The 21,633-nt window shown below is 34.6% G+C and overlaps 1 protein-coding gene and 1 pseudogene across 7 annotated transcripts in view; both read right to left on the reverse strand.

Moving 5' to 3' along the window:
- Window positions 1-21,633, reverse strand: part of LOC129798300 (polypyrimidine tract-binding protein 2) — a 712,220-nt gene that overhangs the window by 496,022 nt on the left and 194,565 nt on the right. The gene's annotated exons all lie outside the window — the stretch shown is intronic.
- Window positions 12,210-19,582, reverse strand: LOC129799808 (actin maturation protease-like; annotated as a pseudogene).

A 21,633-nucleotide genomic window follows, 5' to 3' on the forward strand; every position in this document is an offset into this window, starting at 1 on the left:
TGTGATCAAGAAGCTGAAAGGGATTCCATTCAAGCTGATTTAGCTGATGACAGAATATACCGAATATGGTCCAGACCAGATAGCACAACTCACAGATTTCTACTTAACTTGAATCTATGATCGCTTTCTGATCGTTCGTGCAATCTATCAAACTAAATACGGAATCTTCAAATGGAAGAACTGCCTAATTAAAGTGTTTTATCAAACGGATTTAACTTCGTCTTAACTTCAATCTGAATCAAAATCTAAATCTACCGAAATGATATTTTGGCGAAGTCAAGCCTTCCATTAAGATTACAACGGTCGTAATTAGAACAGTACCGCAACAGGGTGTTCGTGGTGAAAAAGAGTCACTGTTGGTTTAACCGAGGAATGGGGAGTATCAAGCTTGGGTTCCTAAAATATTCGGATCGAATACTTGGTTTTCCCAGGGCCCAGGGTGTCGAGTACCCGTCGTTCCCGGAAACTTCGTTCCTCGAAGAAATAAGTCTATCTGAAAGCTTCCGTTTCGGTTTTCACTAATGTAACCCTAAACCCTGAACCAAAACTCGAGAAGTCCTAAAACTTCGTTCTTAAGAGAAACAACTCTAATTGGAGATTACCGGATATCTTTTATGTCATGGTTCCAAATAAAATTAACCTGAACCTGCATTACCTAAGACCAGAGGTATGCAAGAATCGTTGAAACCGAATAAACGTCAAATAAGTTTATTTTGGTAGCGTTTTAGCCATTGACGTAGGGTGAAAGGAACGTCTATTGACACTTTAAGAACTCGTGTCAGCACCTATTGACACCCTTCTCTGTACCGTTTCGGATACGAAATTTGAACATCTCTCTTTATAGTAAAAGGTATAGGGGAATGTTGGCATGGTTCGCACAGAGTGAACCTTCAAACAACGCAAATTTTTTCTTTGTTTGCAAACAGCTAGTTCGTCATTTCTTAGCCATAAGATAGATCACTATTAAGCTCATGAAACGAGATGAGAAATGGTAGATCAGATCTTTGCAAACAAAGAAAAAATTTTCATCCTTTGATGGTTCACTCTGTGCGAACCAATCTACATTCCCCTATTACAGAAAAAACGTTATATTACTTTTATTTTACTAAACACATTAAATAATTTTCAACATTTTGGCAAAAGTGTCAATAGGGGGTTCCCTGTCGAACAGACGTTCCTCCGACCCTACATGTTTCCCTACATGCTCCCAAAAACAAAACCATTTTTCCTGACTATTTTGAGAGAAAAAATAAATTATCATAGTCAAAAAATATTTTACTGTTAGTGGACATCGCTGTCCTACTTGTCGTTAAAGGGTTGAACTAATACCGCATTAGCGGAAGAGCCAGTTACATACTCTAAAAAACAAAACCAGAAACAATTGTTTTCGGTTCTGAAAGTTTTTGGAAATTAAGTCGGTAAAAGGAATTACAGTAGACTCTCGCTTATCCTTGGACTCTTTTTCCGGGTGACATAAAAAAAAACCGTGAGACAGTTGAATTTTAAAAATTTTGTTGACATATTTTCCCCGTTTTGGGTTTTTTTGTTAAAGCAAATGTGCTCTATCTACTGTTAATTCTCTCTCATTGTAACTTTTTTGGACAGTACGCATGTTTAGAGAGAATGTCGATTCAGTCAGATCAGAATTCACTCCATAAATTTGCAATGCAAACGAAAAAATCGTTAGATTTCAAACATTTTGATGTGTGTAATCACAAGCGTACGAATCGGTTATTTCAAATCTGTATATACGTCGATTAGACAGAGGGCGCTATGATTTAGCTATTCCAGCTGAAGCGAGTGTCAGTCTGGGAATAATAGTCGTGCCGTGAGGATGCTGTTCCGAGCTGCTCCTCCGGAAGTTTACATAATCAGAAGGAGGGATGGAGAACCCCACACAGGAAGTGGACTGCGAAGAGATTGTGTCATAGCGTTTACGTTCTTCGAAGAATTATTGGTATTAGATATTTTGTAATTAATGAAAATTTTCACAGGGATTTCCTGCCGGAGATTTCGACGTTTTTATTGTTCAGAGCCTACTGATTTTTAGCCTTACGGGCGTTGAGGACGTAGGTTCTGGGCCGAAATAACTACTCAGGGTACCCAGAATTCGCTTATTTTTTGCCTTACGGACTTTGAGGACGTGAATTCTGGGTGAAACAGATAGCTCGAAGTCTGCTTATTTTTTGTCTTATGGACTTTGAGGACGTAGACTTTGAGCGGGATAGGTAAAATCTCGGAGTCTGCTATTTTTTGTCTTATGGACTTTGAGGACGCAGACTCTGGGTTGATGGGCAACTCGGAGTCCGTTTATTATTGGCCTCATAGGTTATGAGGATGTGGACTCTGAGGGTGGCCAGTACTTTGAGGATGTGCATGATAATTCAGAGGGATTAAAGAAGGTGCATTCTAAGTACAATACAGAAAATTGATGCAAAACTTGCAGGTTTGGAAAAATATCCATTGTGGAGATTTTTCCAATCATGTGGCTGGACTGGAAATTCCAACAGCTGTTGTCACCACATTCGACCTGAAGTTAGCATTGCTTATGAAATGAAAAACGGAAATAAAAAAAATCTTTCTATTACTTATTTTTGGCAAAGAGGTACAATGTTTCTTGTCTAACGGACGAGGAATTTGTCAAGAGATACAAACAGACATTGTTTTCCTTATATATTGCCAAGCGAATGTCAAAAAGATAGAGAATTTTTATTCCGCCATCTATTGAGCAGCTTTTAATTATAGTTGTCTCTTTCATACTCCCAAGTGACAGAGGGGTAGTGACGTTTTCTCTATCCGTGACAATAAATAGATGAATAGTTAAACAAAATAAAAAGAATTTAAAAACAATTAGATGGGAATCATTAGCGAAGAGTGAAGAAGTTCTAATTGGAGAATACAACAGGAAGTTCCAAACTACAAAAAAAAAGAACAATAAATACAGGAGAAACACTGATTCTTGAAAGAAACCAAAAATACCTCCATTCCGGACAGAAAGAGGCAAAAGATTGCCTGCTTTGAGTTTACTAGGAATCGTAAGCTCTCCCGGAACACAAGAAATTAGTTCCTGGATTACCGAATTCAACTTGGATAAAATGAATAAGTCTACAATTGAATAGATTGAGAGTCTGGGCACTGGGAGAAGTTGCCTCCTGGAAGCCTCGGAAGAGAAGGTTCTATGCCTCAGTCTTGTCCTCAGTGCTATTTGGTTTTGGTGAATGTTCTAGCTAGATAAAGTCTGAAGTAAATTCCAATTTGACCACATGAGAGACCTTCAGGCAGAAAATGATACACAATTTCTCAGAAGTTCTGAAACATTCTGAGATCTAGATAAAAATAAAAAAATAAATCAGTTTATTTATTATATCACAATATGAAAAATCTCTCCGCGGATGTAGATTGTGACAAGGAACTCACCAGGAAACACCTGATTCAGGGGCTTCTCAATTTTGCTTGGTGAAATACTATAACGAAGGAATATCACATTGATGTAGAGACTTTCGTGAAAAAAATATTTTGATCGTGAAGGTTTCTCAACTTGCAAATGATGTGTGAAAGAATGAATTTTAAGCACCAAAGGTAAAATCCATTGTGGAGAGCAGTTAAAATAAAGACATCTCGAGGATGAGAACAGAGAATAAAGTTGCAGAAGAAAGCTTGTCACTTGTACAGAAAAAAAAAGATCATGCGAACAAACTTTGACCATCTAACCGAGTTTTCTGGTTAAGGGATGCTATGTGGAAGATTTTTATGAGATAGTTTGAGATCATTTAAACAGCTTAAAGCGATGATGAGGAGGGGGTGGTGAGTAATAACGTTGAGGCTGCATCATCTTCAAAATTTTTGATGTATTGATTTAAGTTGGCCAGGATCGTAATGGTTAGGATCATTGAACGGCGATTACTATAAACTGTCATCGAGGACGATGATCTGTAGGATGGCCGAATGTAATCACAAGCGTACGAATCGGTTATTTCAAATCTGTATATACGTCGATTAGACAGAGGGCGCTATGATTTAGCTATTCCAGCTGAAGCGAGTGTCAGTCTGGGAATAATAGTCGTGCCGTGAGGATGCTGTTCCGAGCTGCTCCTCCGGAAGTTTACATGTGTATCACTCTCAAAATCCGTGTGACATTTCGGTCCCGTTCCACGGATAAGCGAGAGTCTACTGTACTTCGATTCCATTCTAGCTGTAACTTTTTCTCATTTGACCAGAAACCAAAATGAATTTTCGGGAAACAAAGGTTACGTATAGTCCTGGGAACATAATTATAAGGCGTGATGTACTTGGTTTATGTCATTCCCGAAAATTTTTCTACTAGAATGAATAAGTCAAATTCAAATCTTACCGAAAGTGATTTAATTGGCTTCAACATACTTTAACCTTAAGCCTAAAACAAAATTTTCGGGCATGATCGGTATATTACCGAACACAATTTTGGAAATCAATAAGTACCCCATTTAAATCGGTCCCAGAATTTAGCCCCCGAAAGATAGAAGTCCAACTCAATATAAAACCTCTTTCTAATCTGGTACTTGGGAACAAATGGTCGTAGTCTGGAGCTAAAACCGCTAAAACGAACTTCGTTTCGAACGGAGATAATACGGGTCTCAGACTGGAGGTTTACTAACTTGGATTAAGCACTGTAAATTCTCAATAAACAAGGTTTTAAAGGAAAAATTCTTACTTTGGATTGTGGAATTATAAGCAATTGACTAAATATTTAAAAAAAAATTAATTCTTGTACACAATCTCCGAAAGCAATGATAACAATAAACCTATATATCTATATATCTATTTTATATAAAGTATACCGATTTATGTAAATTTACTTTATTTCAATAATACAATAAAGAATTAAGTTTTACAAAAAACACAGAGTTTATTATTTCACAACATGCAGTTTAAAGTATATTCAAAATCTTAACAAAGTCTTAACAAAGAATCTCAGCTAAAACATTAATAAGAACTGTTTACTAATAATAAAATAGAGGAAAACAATTAAAAATAAATAACCCGTATTAGCTGAAGTACTTGAAACATTTTGCGACATATTCTTCTTTTCACATAGATTTGGATAATCACTGCTGCAGTGCATTCCCACAACATTGCACTCCGAACAAGGTTTTCCTATTTTTATTTTGTAGTCATTTAATTCAATAGTCTCCGTAATGTCTTCTTCTTCATAGCATTGGAATTGAAGGGCGCAAATATATTTTGAAAATATCTCCTGTTCTTCATCAGATTTACTTGGAAATTCCTCAGTCTGCGATATCAGGGAAAATGCACAACCTATGCGATACAACCTTTGATCAGCAAAAAATACTTCTCCATGTGCCTCCTTGTTAATTAGTTTATACAAAAGGATATTCGAATTCTCCAAATCGAAAATATCATTCGAGTTATTTGATTCCTTTATTTCGTATCGCAATAAAAAGAAATGATAATCAATAGTTCCACGGTAAAAATGATCAAGTGTTGAAAATGTGTAGTCATTTTTACTACTTAAGGATCCTCTAGAATTCAGATATAATGCTTGTACTGCCCTTACAAAATTATTGTGTGGATCATAGGCTGGTAATAAGCAGTAAAAATCTGACTTACACCTGATTAGTAATTTTTGTGCAAAGTATTCTAAAGTATCACTCCATTCGACTTTTAACATTTTTGATGCTTGATAAGGAATCTCTGGATAGAATCCTCCTGCAAGTCGATTCCGATATTGATTCACCTTATTAACTAGTATTTGTCTGTCATCTCGGTTTATATTAATCAATTTATAATTTGAACAGAATTTATCGTCATTCTTGGGATCGAAACACGCAACATGATCAGAATTCAGGCAACGCTCCCTTTCAATCCTGCACCAATCAACATCCTGAGGTGATAGTGAATTTGCAGTTGCAGTGATGATCATCAAACAAACAATCCAGAAATTAAACTAGTAAAATATAAAATTGTTTGCAAAAACACAAGAACCATTAGTCAATTAAAGACAAACTGAAATCCTTAACATGATTCCTTCTTACTTTGTTCATTTTTAGTAACAGTTACTAAACGAAACCTTCACTTTTAGCAATCACTTAAAGAATGAATGAAGAAGAATCAAGCAAATAAATTTATAATCAGCAGCTTTATTTATTTTTTTCAATTAAGTTGATTACGTGCGTATGTTTGATTTTTAACTTGGCTTTGACAAAGTTTATTTCTCTAATTATCAGATAATACATCAACGCAGAATTCTTGAATAAAATTCCTAATTTATTTTACTTGTTTATTCTTTCTACAAATTTTTTTTAATTCCATATTCTTAGATTATTTGTTTTAATTAGAAGTCCATCTGGGACCATATGAAAGATGAGTGGCTCGCAGATTAATTTCAAATATGGAATATAGAATTTAATTGGTCGTTCAAAATCCATATCAGTCCGATGGTGAAGATTACAATCAATATTTTGTGAGATAATAAAAAAAACAATTTTAGCGAAAAAAGTTTTTGAACATAATTTTGTAAGGATTTGCAGTGTTTCAGATTCGTCTTTCAAATGTTATGTAGCTCTAGTCAAAGTGTTTTAGAGAATCATTGGACCATCGAAGAGCATAAATCCTCAAATCTAGGGGGCAAGCAAAGTCGAATGTTTCTGCTGATAATTCTATTATTTTATGTGTTTTTAATGAACTCGAATTTATTGAATTTTAAACGTTGTCAGTTATAACCAAATAGGAATATGCGACCGTCGACGATTGATCTGTTATAGGCGACTTTAACACTATCTATATCTTCGTTACGGAAATTCTATTCTGTGATTCCGTTTGATCCTGAGGATTCTATATTTAATTACATTTGAAATTCTATCAGAAACTTTTTATTACAATTTCATAGGTACTGCTGCTAAATAAATATGTTTGTTTTCCCAAACTAAGATGATAACTCTTGCCCCAAGTAGACGCAGGCTGACTCTCAAGAATATCTAGCCCGCAAAGTTTAACAGTACCGAATTACTTAAAGGTAACTTATGGAAAGGACTTTGAATTCATGAGCCTAATTTTACAGGTTGAATATTTTCAAGGGTCAACCTAATACGGGCTTCAGTTTTGAGACTTAGCCATATGGCTAAACTGCTCTAGTTTTTCAGCAATCAAGATTTTTTGGAAGAATTTGACTTAGGATTCGATTACTAAGGACAAATGAACTATTAAATTCTAAAAAGCAATAAAATTTGTTATTATTTTGGATTTTGAGACCGTCGAGAACTTGGCTAAACCTCTAGTCTGAAGACCGTTTAAGTCTTGGGGCTCAAGATCTTGATAAAGCTTACTAAAATTTCACAATGCAATGTTGTAATCTTCCGATGCCCGCCAAAATCCAGAAAAATCAAAGTTCTGAAAACCAACATCCTAGAAGATCAAATCCTAAAAACTCAAAATCCTAAAAGTCAAAATCCCAAAAAGCTAAATTCCGAAAAATCAAAATTGCAGAAGGCCAAAATCCACTAAAATCAAAATCCCAAAAAGCAAAAATCTCAAAGGCAAAATTCCAAAAAACCAAAATCTCAAATAGTCAAAATCCCGAAAGGGACGAAATTATATGGAAGATAGCGTGCCCAATAAACATTTCTGGTCAAAAATTGGACAAAATGTCGAAAAACGAGGTCAAGAAATGGGCGAAAACTGGGCACACGCTGGGCAGATTGTCGAGAATGGGGAATAATCTGTCGACGTACGGTCGACATCGCTGTCGACAATATTTCGAAATTTTTCCCCAAATATTTTCCAAAATCTGTCCAGTCCACAAAAGTCAAAATAAATTCCACAGCGAGTTGCCAGCAGTGAAAAATATATTCCACATACAAAATAGATATTCACCTGGCACCACATCAAGCGATAAATAATTCCATCTTCCAAAATTAATGGAAATTATGATTTCTTTTACGCAGGAATACTATCATTTTTATATTTATATAGAAAATGCAGCAGTGCTTTTCCGATAGGGAATTGAGTGAGGAATCATATAGTTTTACGCCTCACACGAACAATATAGATTTCTCTGGAAAAATCTACTTGAAAAATGGAATTATTTTTATAATTTTTCCAATTATATTCAAAAAAATCTATATTTTTTATTGAGTCATAAAAAGCATGAATTAGAATTTTTAAGCAAAAAGAAGACGAATAAAAAGAGTTTCAATTTTCCTCTTTATTTCATTTACTTGAAATGTCGCCATTTCCAGAAAAAATAGGGAATGCGTATTTTTTACGGGGTATAATAATCGCGTATGGTCGGAGTAAAATATGTAAAAAAATTAGTATTTCAGTAAATTAATATTTTTAGTTTCATAGACCTTTCCTTTAGACTAAATAATAAGCAAATATTCATTTTAATTGTTGTATTTCATAAACAAAAAAAAAACTTATTTCAACATATTTTAATCCAAAAGATTTTATGCGAATTACTTTTATACAAGTATTTTTTCCTTTTACGTACTTTCCATATTTTTTAACTTATGGTTTGTAAATTGGACGTAACCGTAAATCTAATACAAATTTACCTAATCATAATAATGCAATGAATTCCAACTATAGTGTTGGCAGAAAGACGACTAATAATCACAATAAGACGAAACGGTGTTTGTCAGTCTTTAAACACCTAGGACAGTGAGATAGGTTAAAACAGGAATTGTTAACTGGCAAACATCTAAAATACCTACGATATAAGACAAAGCGGTAACAATTAGAATATCGGCAATTATAAAACAATATGCGGACTTTGTGTCTATAAACGTCCGGAATACCGGCCAGATAAAGCAAAACGAGGATTTTTAACAATGAAAATGTGCAGAATACTCGTGACATAGGCCAAAACGGGGACTCTAAGTCTATTTATAAACGCCCGAAATACAGAGTAGATAGGGCCAAACGTGGATTGCCCAGCTGAGCGTGTAGACTACCCGCAGTATGAAGTGAAAGCGGAACTTAGTGTTTATAGACGCCCGAAATACTAGCGAGATAGGGCAAAAGATGGATTATCAACTATCAAATCTATAGGTTACCCGAGATATAAGACGATACGGGCAATATAAGTTCATGAACGTTCGTAATACAAGTGATACAGAATAAAACGTGGACTATTAATCGATAAATGTACAAAATATTTACAAGATAGAGTAAAATGGGTAAAAAACCCGCTATTTCCAAATGGAAATCTTTAGTTTATAAATACCAGGATAGGCAAAACGTCTAGAAAACTTGCTATATAGAACGAATGAGCAACTGTTAGCTTACTGATATATGGATATGTATAATATTTTACACACAATCGTGAAGGTTTTATCCAGAAGAATGCTCTATTTTATACACAATCCTAACCCATTTATGCAGAGCTATTCGTATTTCACACACAATATTTAGGGTTATTTCGACGGTACTACCGTCATTTACAGACTAGCAGTGACTATTTTGTCTTATTTAGCGAGTGTTCTATATATTTCATATCTAACAAGAACTATTTTGCCTACATCGCAAATATTTTGGACTTTTACAGACTAATAGTCCCCATTTTTTCTTATATCACGTGAATTATGGACGTTTATGAAGTAAAAGTTGCAGTTTTGTCCGTAATTGGGGGTTTCGTGCACTAATAGTCTCAGTTTAGTCCTTATTCGCAGGTATTACGGACTAATAGTCCTTGTTTTGCCTACTCTCGCAAATGTTCTGAAAATTTACGAACTATAAGTCTGCATATCGTCCTATTTTACGAGTATTCTGAACTTTATTTATTAAAAATCCTCGTTTGTCCCTACCTCGCTCGTAGTTCGTGCGTTTATGAACATAAAGTCCTCATTTTGTCTCATATTGTAGATATTTTATACTAACATCTCTGTTCCATGTTATATCGCGAGAATGTATTTCTCAGAGCTATGATATAGAGCGGCTACCCGTATCGGGGGATAAGATGGAATAGGAGTGGGGAAGCATAAGGGACCCAATTGGTGGCCTGGATGCATCGGTAATCCGAAATGGAGAACTGACCCCTGGCAAAATCTTATCTTATCTTATGAGTAATCTACACGTTTTCCGACTAACAAACTTAATTTTTCCTATCTCGTCGGTGTTTTAGCCGCTTACGGACTAACCGGAAGTTTCCGTTTTGCTCTATCTTGTAAGAATTCTGGACATTTACAAACTTACAGTTCCCCTATTGTTCTATCTCTCGAGTATTCTAGACGTATTTTCAGGCTAATAATCCATGTTTTCCCGTCTCTTATTCGGACTAATGGTCCCCGCATTGCTCTTTTCTGATAGTATTCTGAATGTTTATGGTCTTACAGTCTCTGTTTCGCTCAATCCCATTGATTTTTCACACATTTCCAGGCTAAAATTCCATATTTCGCTAATGCTCTGGACGATTACTAATTTCCATTTCGCTTTCTATCGTGTGAGTATTCTAGATATTTTCTGGCTACTATCCGTTTTTTTTTTTCTAACAAGTATTTCAGGCGTTCACGGACTAAATAACAGTCCTCATTTTGTCCCCTATCACAGGAATTCTGGACGTTTACGGTCACAGATTAATAACCCCTTTTCGTTTTATCTCGTCCGTATTCTGGTTTTTTCGAACATTTAGCAATTTAATAACAATATTTATGTCCATATCGCAAATTCTCTTACAAATTTGTCAAAGAAAAATGTTATGAATTAGTGCTAATTAAAAAAAAGAAACAAAGTGAATTTACAAAAAATATAGGAATTAAAATATCTTTAAGTAATATATTTCTAAAATTCAATATTGAGAATGAGTATTTGCCTGTTTTTTTGTTTTTTATTTTTATTTCACACTTAAACTTTACACTAAGTATATTTTTTAACAGTAAATAAGACCAACATGCATTGATCTATTTATCGGATTCTTTTAAATTGTTGGAGTGGAAAAGGATCTCAGATAATGAAAGTACTGAAAAAGAGTAGTTTCATGTGAAATATATTATATTGAAATTCGAAAAAGCATTTTCTTGATCAAAAGGGGTTTTAAAATGATATTGGTAGTTTAATAATTAAATAACCTTTAATATTAGATAAAATCGTAGCCATATCCAATAACCAATATTATATTCCAATATAATTAACGAGATCCTTTCCCCAATGCCAGATACAGTACTTTATTACAGTAGACTCTCTCAAAATCGGGCATTTGGGACCGAAATGTCACCCGAATTAGAGAGAAATTCGGGAATCAAATTGTTTGAAATGCAACGATTTTTTGTTTACCTGCAACTCATATTAAGTTTACATGCTCATATTAACTGTAAATTTCATGAAAGCCCCTTAATAATGCAAAATAATATCACAACTGAGATAAAGCATGACAAATTTGAGCATATTTGCTTCATTCGTTAATCATAATCGAACTTTAAGGGCAGAATCACATTGACAGTAAAATGCTCACCGTCACCGTCAAAGCCCTCCCCATATTTCGTTGATTTACGCATTTTCATTGCAATTCTTACGCAAATTTTCCATTACAATAGTACCTTGTCTCATACTCGGTGGCACTAGGTAAAAATAGTATAAGAAAATTGTATAAATAAAGCGAAAATGCGATAAACGGTAAGCAAAACAAAAAACTGCAGGATTTTTTGCTACAGTTTTTCGTACAGTTTTTTTGCTCACCGTTTATCGCATTTTCGTGTTATTTCTTCAATTTTCTTATATTATTTTCACCTAATGCCACCGAGTATGAGATAATGTAACACGGTAATTGAGAACTTGCGTAAAAATTACAATGAAAATGCGTAAATCAACAAAATACGGTGAGGGTTTTGACGGTGACGGTGAGCATTTTACTGTCAATGTGATTCTGCCCTAAAAATGTCAACAAACTTCTTTCAAATTTAACTGCTGCCCGAATTAAAAAGTAGCCCGAGATTAAAGGAGCCGAATTAGCGAGAGTCTACTGTATTTAATTTAATAAATTACACGATGAACGTAATAAATTCCAGAATAATTATTACGTGTAATTAATGAATCATTTTTGTCGATTGAGCGAATTGTTGAGGATTCTGAACTACTGACTGAGGGAAAACTAGTTGAGACCGAATTTATTTAGTTGAGAAGGTTGAGAACGAATATTGGTGAGATGGTAATCACAGTATCGTCAAGGATGATAAAGGAAATGCGCTGTCATGAAATGCAGGGCATTGAGGGAATTATTTTTTTTTCAGTTAACATAAGTTTTTTTTTATTTAATCCCTTTATCTACAAATAAATGAAATTCAACGAAGATTATAAAATTCATCTGAAGGAGTAACAACAATTGATCGTTGGCAGAGTCCTCAAGGTCCTACAATTCCACCTTCCGGAAGGATGAAATCCAATGAAATCGGCTTTTGCATACTGTTTGCGCTGGGAGAATTCCGTGAGGATGGCATTGCTCTCAGCCAGCTCGGGCAGGAGCCAGATGCCCAGGAGGCGCGAATTCCCCTGACGCGCTATCTCATAAAACTGGTTCTTGTCATCAATTATCCCACCACGAGAGCCCAATGAGCCTTGTGTCCTTTCCTTAGGCATGGTGAGTGAGTGACATCGAAATCGTAGGGCACAATGAGGCAGGCATCTGATTTGACTTGAGATGACCCTCGAGCATGTGGTACTTGCCGGAAAATCCCTCCTGACTCTGGAACTTCTGGAGAATGTCCAGAAGGTTGACAGCACTAAACATCTCTCCCATGGCAGTAATTTTCTTCACTCTGGCTTTCCGGAAGAATTGGTCAGCTGTGGAGGCGCCGTTGAGGATCATGCTGATGGTGAAAATCCACAGGTGGGCCCCTGTTGCAGGATTGGCTCCACTTGCTAAAAAAACACATCATTTCGGTGGTTTGAGTTCACAGACTCGCACTAGGAAGCAATATTTCTGCACTTACAGGTTTTCAGCCACCCACAGAAACTCCCGGAAATCGAGGAAACTGTCCAGAGTTGAATGGGAACTTTCTTCACAAACTAAGCGATTGACAGCTTATTTATTATTTACCAAATTGATTTTAAAGAAGGCAAGATTCGGCGTAGGGCAAGAATCCAAGAAACTGAACAGAAAATTTAAGAAGAAGAAGAATGAAACGAACATGGTCAGGATGATTTTGTCCAATTTCTGTCGACAAATTTTCGAAAGGTTCTGTCGAAATTATTTCGAAAGAAAAATTTCGAAAATCTGTCCAATTTCTGTCTAATTGGAAAATATTTGGACAGAAATTTTTCCAATCACTTTGGAAAATTATCTGTCCAGTATCTGTCGACAGTGTGTCGACGAAATTTGGGCAGCTTTCCAATTAGAAAGAAAATGTTGATTGGGTGTGCAATAATTCCTCAAAACATAGAAAATTTCCCTCTGTCTCCAGCAAGGGGTGCAATCGTGGGAGTAACATGATGCTTTTAAAAATTCGGAATTTTGGCTTTCGGGCTTTTAGCTTGCACAATTTAGAATGTTCGGGATTTTGGATTTTCGAGAGTTTCTGGTTTATCAGGTTTTTGGCTTTCGGGATTCTGGTCCATCCAGAATTTTGACCTATTTATGATACTCTGAAAATCAGAAGGTAAATTAACCGATTTTGATGAATTTTCTTTTTGTTTTGTTGACCTTCTGTACTCAAACTATTTAAAATTGAAAACTGCTCATTTTTTACCCATTCGGGAGTTTGGCCATTCGAATTTTTGGCTTTTCATGATTTTGTCTCTTTGGGATTTTAGATTTTCGGGGCATTTGTTTTTCAGAATTTTGGCATTTCAGATTTTGACTTTCGAGATTTTGGATTTTCGAGTTTTTGACTTTTGCGATTTTGGCCCATTCGGGATTTAGACTATTCAGTATTTTGATCCATTCGGGATGTTTGAGTTCGGATATTAGCTTGTTTTGGGCTTTTGACTTCCAAGATTTAGATTTTCGAGATTTTGGATTTTCGAGATTTTGGATTTTCGAGATTCTGCCTCTTGCGATTTTGGTCCATTCGGGATTTGGGCTATTCAAGATTTCGGTCCATTCGGGATGTTTGAGATCAGGATTTTAGGTTTTTTCTGGCTTTTGGCTTTAGAGATTTTGGTTTTCGAAATTTTCAACCGTTTAATTATACTTATATATCTATAATAAAAAAAATCTTATTACCATCAGTGCCTGTAAAATGCGATACGTTTAATCTCTTTTGCCTTGATGTTGGTTACCAATCAACATTCAAAAGAATTCTCTGTTGGTTTTGGAATTAATGATCTTCAAAACCAGACAAGATTTTGCAATTAAACTAATGGGAGAATATGAAAGTTTAGAAAGATTTAGATGAGACTTCGAAGAATCTCCTGAATTTTTTTTCTAAGTCTGAATGACTTATGAAATAAGTAAAGCATTCAAAATTTTCTGGCAACCTTTTTTTTATTCCAAAAACATAATGAAAAATTAACTTTTATAAAAAAAAAGGGACAGATAATCCTAACCGGCTTATGTAGGTGAGATTCTTAACGTGAGCTAACTCGGAGTGCATGCAAATTCGATTTGGAGCTGAAGTTGGGAGACGCCATTCAGTTATCTTGAATCAAATTCGTGAAATTATACAAATTTTGTATTTAAACCAAAATATCAAGGATTTGGATGAACTGGCACAAAAGTGATATATGGGTGAAATGTAGACCAGAATGTACTCTATAATTTTCCTATAGAACATGATCTCATCGATTACTCAGAAGCCAAGATAAGCGAGGTTTTTTGTTTCTTAACTCGTTTTTTCATCCAGAGTGCCCCAAGTAGTCATTTGTTGAACTTCAACTATATCAAAGAATTGTTGTATTTTGCGGGACTTTCCATTTAAACCCCTATTTTAAGTGTCTTGGTGGAGTAGAGGCAGTCAAATTGGCATCTGAGTGATTTCAAAGCGTTATTATTGGAAAAATCAATTTTTTCACACTTAAACGGCAAAATCGGAGTGATAGCGTAGTCTGACCGGAAAATGATGTATGGACGAAATGTAGAGACAAATGTGTTCTACAATTGTGTCGCAGTAATCATCAAAATCGGTTCAGTGACAGTCGAGATAATTGAGGTTATGTGATATTGAAATTGGTTTTTCGACTGTGGCGCCCCTGGGGCCGTATCCTCCAGATGTGAGAGTTTGATTTTGTGGGAAAAGCCAACTCTCCGTGTGGAACTCGCCTATTTGGTATCCACGAAATTTTCGATTGGAAATTTTCTCATGAAAAACCGGAGAGAATTCTCGAGTGGTATTCCCGGTGAGAGTTTGATTAATTTACATAGAAAAAAAGCAAATAAATTAAAATATCGCGTTTTTTTTTAAGTTTTAAATGGTTTTTAAATAATTATTTCACTTAATAAATACAATTTCCGTATATTTATAATAAATTTCAATTAAGTTTTTTTCTTAATAAACTGGGCAGGCATTTCGAACTTTTTTTTGTTTTCTGTTATTATTTGTCTATTTTTTTTTTGAGTTTGATATCAATCATTTTCCAAATTGTTTATTATTTTAGTTTTATTTTGTTTCAGCTCTCGTGAATAAGAAAATGGTTGTGGCCATTTAATGATTAGATCTTTGAATAACCTATTTATATTCATAATAAATACGAAATTGAACAGAATTTTAGGAGTTTACTTGGCCGTGAACTCTTTAAAACTCTTAATTTTTATTTTAACTAAAACCGGAGATGAAAGATCGCATAATCTATATAGGGAGTTTATCAGGAAAAAGTTCTTTTTTATTAAGTTGAAATTGTTAGATCTCAAGAGCCAACTAAACAAATATTTTAAACAAATATTTTTTTTTATTTTTTATATGTACGTGTTCCTTCTTAAATTAGGAAAAAATATATTAAATGAGATTCTTGAAATTTGCATCTATATTATTCTTTTTTATTCGACATACAATCTTAGAAAAATTGTAACTTCCCTATTCAAAAAGTAATTACAATACTTGAAACGCTTTTCTTTAGGTTAATAAAGTTTTTATTCGAGAAAATTCCTTCAAATACTCCATGTGAAATAGAAAATAAAACGGAAAATGTCAAGAATTTTCCGCGAAAAACATATCAATTTTGAATTTTACTCTTGAGTGATTTTATGTATATCAGTATCTTATAAATTTCAAATTTTCAACGATCTTTCTATTTTTCTCAAATTGACTATAGTTCTTATATGTGTTAGAGATAAAACCGAATTCTGAAAGGGTATAAAATTCTATAACTAATTCTGTAATAATCGAAAAATAAAAAAATACTCAAACTGTCATTAAAATAACGTAAGTTCGAAAGGGTTATCAAACATTGCGAAACTATCATTAATATTTGTCGAGGTTCTCAAGTATTGCAAAAATGTTTCAAATATACTCGACAAATCCGAAAACAATATCTAATTAGCGACTAAGAAAACTTTCCTTGGCGAAAACTCGTAACCTTAAGATTAATTATGCCTTGTCGTTTGAAAAATGGTTCGAAAAATCACAAAAAAAAACAAAAAAAATGAGAAAATATGGAAGATAATTCTTGTCAAATTACTTAAAAAAAGAAAAGTTAAAGGGAAATTTGCTTTTTGTTACAAAAATCTCTGAAAATTCACTTTAGCGTTAATTGACAATTTTCAGAAAATTTATACAAAACCACAAGAAAATGGGAAAATCTGTATACGTGTAAATAGGTATTTATAATTGAATTAGTACAAATGCAAAGATTTTTTTTTAAAGTTTTTTTTACTGTAGTAAAATATTAAAAAGAGAAATTTGGCAAAAATTCCTGTGCAGTCATTTAAGTGTTAAGAGGAGTCGCGATGAATAAATCAAAGCTTATAACAATGTTATTTAATTGTTTATTCATTCATTTAATTTATAATTACTTCAGTATTCAGTGTTTTTTGCGACCAAAAACAGCCCGCGGATTGTCAAAAAACGATTTCCACAAAAAGTTCCACACGAAAATCTCACCTGCTTCTCTCCGATATTCGTGGATACGGAGAGCAGTCAGATGGGAAAAATAGGAGAAAACGTCAAGGAGAGAAGCTCGCGGAGAATCTTCTCTCACAAAGTGGAGGATACGGGCCCTGGTGTTGGTCCCACGAAGTTCAAATATTCTAGAAAGTTGTAGCATTTGGTGAGATCTTTCGTTTAAGCCCTCATTCATCAAAATCGGTCACATAGAACCGGAGATATGATTTTTTGAATTTCGTGAACTTTGACCCCTCATATCTCCGGTTCTATTGAAACCACAGCGCACATACGCACCATTTTGGAAACGTCCTAGACTGGACTACAACATACTAAAATTTCATTAACTTGCACAATGCCGTTTTTGAGAAAAGTGACTTTGAATTTCGATGAATTTTGACGCTATCACAGCGCCACCTGTGGTGACTTTTCGAACTTCCATCTGAAAGTGCTCATCGAGACGAAACCAAAAAGGTAAAATTTAGGTCGCTATGTTAGTTAGAACCGGAGATAGAGGCCGGTCAATGTTCGAACTTTGACCCCTTATAGCTCGGGTCAGGGGTTTTAGATCGACTTAAGGTTTTTTTTGTTTGATAGGTATAATCAACGGCTACAACATACTAAAATTTCAGCCCGATGCACAATGGAATTTTTGAGTTATTTAACTTATAAGATTTAAAAATTTTCTTTTTAATAATAGCGCCCCTAGCGGTGGTTTTATGAACTTGCGATGTTAGAAGGGGAAGTGGCATTTCACGAGAGCTTTCCAAAAAGCCCTCACTTTTTAAATTCTGACAATTAGAACCGGAGTTATGGCCATTTTAAGAAATTTTTTTTGGACCCTTATAGCTCGGGTCAGGGGGGTCGGGGGACCTTAAGTTTGGTATTGATGGAAAGCTCTAAGGCCCAGCTATAACATACTAAAATTTGAGCCCGCTCGATGCCATAGGAGCGGAGCTATTGAGAAAACAAAAAAAGGGTGGTCTTCAAAATGGCGGAAGGAGGGGTGGGGGGTGGGGGGTCAATGCACCAAGTTGCAATTTTCACCCGATATATAACCTTTGCCGAAAACCGCAAGTCGATATCTTTTTTAGTTTAGGAGCTATTAAGCTCCAAAGAGCGGCCGGCCGGCCGGCCGGGAACGTAAATTAGCCACATATATATTCGTGATCAGGAAGTGCTGAAACACGTTTTGGCCAAGTTTGAGCTCGATCGGACGACATGAAATTTTGTTAGGATTATAGTAGGTGAGATTGTTAAGAATCTCACCTAATAGTTTATTAAGCTTCATGACATATATTCAAAAAAAAAGAATAACTTTTAGAATAGAAAATTGAATTTGATTGAAAAGCTATGTAAGCCATTATGAGGAGACCTCGACTTCAGGGCAGACCTAGGATAAGGTGGCTGAATGAAATTCAGGATTTTGTTTTGAAGCGCCTTGAGATCGAACCCGAACATCTTGCTGAAGTGACGGAGTGGGCTGCTAAACTGGATGTCATGGGCCCGCGATCCCAATAGGGATAAGCGGTTGAAAATGATAATGATGATTGACAGAAAATTTGCATTTGGTTTTGAGATTGACAGATTTTTTCGTCTATGATATTTGACTCTTTAGAATCCAAAAATTAAAGAGAACAATTAGGAACAAGGAACCTGCTCTGGCGACTAATGCACTTGAAGAATTTTCACATAGATTTGGATAGTCGCTGCTGCAATGCATTTCCGTAGCATTACACAGAGAACAAGGTGGTCCGACAGTTATTTTATAATTTTCCATAACTTTGAATTGAAGTGCACAAAAATATTTTAAATACATCTTCTGTTCTTCATCAGATTTACTTAGATATTTTTCATTATAAGATGTCAGGGCAAATGCACATCCAATACGATATAAACTTTGAGCTCCAAAAAGGATCCCAAAATGTGTTTGTTGCTCTGTTAATTTGGGCAAAAGTGCATTTGCATTGTCCTTATTTGCATCGGAATTTAATTGTTTTATTCGGTCTCGGAAGGAAATTAACCAAGAATCGACAACTTCACTGTGAAAATCACTGAATTTAGTTTTATAATTTAAGGATCTTGTCAAATTTAATTCCAATCCTTCTATAAATTCACCATTTTCTGGATTTTGCGTATCATTAACAATTAAACAATAGACACCTGACTTACACCTGATTAAAACTTTTTGTGCTAAATATTCCAAACTATCGCTCCACGCGACTTTAATCATTTTAGCTGTTTGAACAGGGAGCTCCGGAAGTAATCCTCCTGCAATTCGATTTCGATTTATATTAAGCTGACTAACTAAATTCTGTTTGTCTTCTTGACTTAAACTAATCAAATTATAATTTGTACAAAATTCATCGTCATTCTTGGGAACTGAACAAGCAATTCGATTAACGTCGATTAAACCCAGGCAACTTTTTCTGTCAATGTTGCACCAATCCACGATCTGAGATGACGAAGCATTCCTAGTTCCGGAGATGATCACCAAATAAACAATCCAGAAATATGACTAGTACAAAACAAAATTCGCAAAAGAAAAAATATCTTATTAAATAAATTTATCAAAGACATTCAATTGCAATTTTTATCATAATTCTTACTTTGATCATTTTTAGTAATGACTACTAAAGTAAAACCTTCACTTTTGGCACTCACTTGAAGAATGAAGCAAGAAGAATGAAGCACAGAAATAAATATCAGAGGTGTTATTTACTTTTTCCAACTAGTTGATTGCGTATGTTTGATTTTAAATCTGGTTTTAACAAAGCTTTTTTCTTTACTTATAGTGTAATACATTAACGAAGAATATTTTTGGTGAGATTCTTATTTTATTTTACTTGGTTTGATGCATGCGTCGAATTTTCCAATCTTTCCTAACGTTACTTATCATTCACATTTAGCTGATACACAAACCATTAAAGCTGGTTGCCTTATGCCCTAGACACATTTACGATTTAAGCCGAGAGATGACTTAATGGAAAATGATGGAAATGCACTTTAACCATTATTTCTAATATAATTACGCTAAGCCATCTCTAGGCTAATCCTCATGTCTGTCACGGCCCTTATACGAGCTTAGACCTAAGGCATAGCTATATGGCTTAACTTAACTTCTCTAATTTCTTATAAGTCAAGAATTGTTGGGAAAATATGACTTAGGATTGGACATTATGGGCAAACGATCCAGTTAATTCTGAAAAATCAATAATACTTATTGCTATTTTGAAATATGAGACTTTAGGGAACTGGGCTAAACCTCAGGTCTGATGCCGGCTTTATCAAAAAAAAATTTAAAATCAAGGATTAGACCTTCCTTTATTAGGTGAGATTTTTAACAAATCTAATTTGTAATGAAGCGTAAAAATAGACATGACCATGGTCTACAAATATTTAAAATTCTTTTTTGTGCATTGTCTAAGCTAAGTGGTTTGTGTTTCGGGTTCAAGATATTTCATTTTTGGCTTTTGCATATTTTACCACGATAATTTGAAATTTATGGTTTTATTTTAAAAAAAAAACAACTTTAAAACATAAAAAGTTAAAGGTACTTCATAATTTAGTCATTTATCATAATTTCTTAGTTGGACGAGTAAAGTCATTCAAACTAACTAACTAACTCCCATGATCTAACATTAAATAAAAAAAACTTTCATTATGATTGTATGTTTCCGCAAATGAGGAAACATTAACGATCATCCGTTGCGTGTGCAATCGACATGAAAGTAAAATGACAATTTTTCATTCAACCACGTGAGTTTGGAAAACTTCCCGCACAGAGTATCATTGTGGAGGCATTGAGTTCCGAATGGCTCTTTGCTCAAAATTAACGCTCGAATTTATTCACAGAGAGTGCGCCTATGAAAAGATCAAGAGGCATGAGATATTTGGGATGAAAGTCAGGAGAATTCCACGAGTTGACAAAATTTCGCAGTGCGTCAGAAAATGTGGAAGAGATCAAAGAATTTCACAGAAATAATTAGAGGAATTTCAATTTTTCCTTCCTCTCTCACTGTTTCTGTCACAAAGGTGACAATTGCTTTTTATTCTTGTTCCACGTTGCGGAATTGTACATAGTGCTTTTATTGAATTCTTCCGTCAATTGCATGAAAATTTGTGGGCGGATTTTTGCGTGGATTTTGAGGAAAAAAAGAGCTAGAAATGGCATGTGAATGGAACATCATGAATGCCGAAAAAGATATACAAATGAAATTTGATATGCCAAATATGACTTGAAGCTCTTATCAAGAGGAATACCAGTCTGTTTTTTAATTTTGCCAAGTGCTTAACTCAATTGACGACGGCATACGTCGGACTCTTTTGTTCGCAGTTCACAATAACACGCTATTCTTTTTTTTTTTGGTAAATGGCTGTAAATTGATCATTCTGACACTCTTCCTGTAGTTGTGGATTCTAGATGATTTAATAATAATTGATATTCCAGAGAGAGAATTTATTCAGTAATCCATTACTTTCATTCATTAGAAATTTGTCTGCAATTTTAAACAAATTAAAAAGCAATGTCTTATCTTAGTCGAGTTGGTTAGAACGCATTCTAAAAAATACTTTTTCCCTTAATTGAGTTGTAAGGAAAATTTTAGTATTTGGTAATCGAATTTTGAAAGCTTGAAATTGGATTTAGTTTAGCATCATATTTTCTGGC

Source organism: Phlebotomus papatasi, chromosome 1 (genome assembly GCF_024763615.1).
Source record: "Phlebotomus papatasi isolate M1 chromosome 1, Ppap_2.1, whole genome shotgun sequence".
NCBI classification, from domain to species: domain Eukaryota; kingdom Metazoa; phylum Arthropoda; class Insecta; order Diptera; family Psychodidae; genus Phlebotomus; species Phlebotomus papatasi.